The 447-nt window shown below is 62.4% G+C and overlaps 1 protein-coding gene across 1 annotated transcript in view; it reads left to right on the forward strand.

The window, feature by feature from the left end:
- POLA2 (DNA polymerase alpha 2, accessory subunit) overlaps nucleotides 1–447 on the forward strand; it is a 4632-nt gene that overhangs the window by 1178 nt on the left and 3007 nt on the right. Inside the window, exon 2 of the mRNA XM_019470693.1 lies at nucleotides 13–118. The gene's annotated coding sequence lies outside the window, so the exon portion shown is untranslated. The remainder of the gene's footprint in view (nucleotides 1–12; nucleotides 119–447) is intronic.

Genomic DNA, 447 nt, shown 5'->3' on the forward strand with positions numbered 1-447 from the left:
TTCCCCCGCCAGCGCCATCTCTCAGCTTGTCTTCGTCCCCTCGCTGCGGGACGTCCACCACGACTACGTCTACCCGCAGCCGCCGTTCCTCTACCCCGAGCTGCCGCAGGACGACAAACAGGGAACCACCCGCCGCCGCCGGCTTCAGCCATTCCGCTTTTTACCCCCAAGAAGCTGAATAACGCTGAATTGCCGGGAAAACGCCGCCCGTCCTTCCGAAAACGAGTTGCCGAGGTTTGAGGTGAAATCCCCCGGCGTCTTTTTCCAGCCGGCAGCGATTTCTTGCCCCCCCACCCCCAAAAAAACCCCACCCAAACGAGTAAATGTCCCTTTTGGGAGCAAATGCCAGCGAAGCTGCGACTTCCCGGCGGAGAAGGGATTCGGAAGCGGAAATCCGGTGGTCCCCGCGCCTCGCTCCTTGGGTGGCGGCGTTCCCCCGCGACGCTT

Source organism: Aptenodytes forsteri, unplaced genomic scaffold (genome assembly GCF_000699145.1).
Source record: "Aptenodytes forsteri isolate BGI_AS27 unplaced genomic scaffold, ASM69914v1 Scaffold634, whole genome shotgun sequence".
Classification (NCBI taxonomy): domain Eukaryota; kingdom Metazoa; phylum Chordata; class Aves; order Sphenisciformes; family Spheniscidae; genus Aptenodytes; species Aptenodytes forsteri.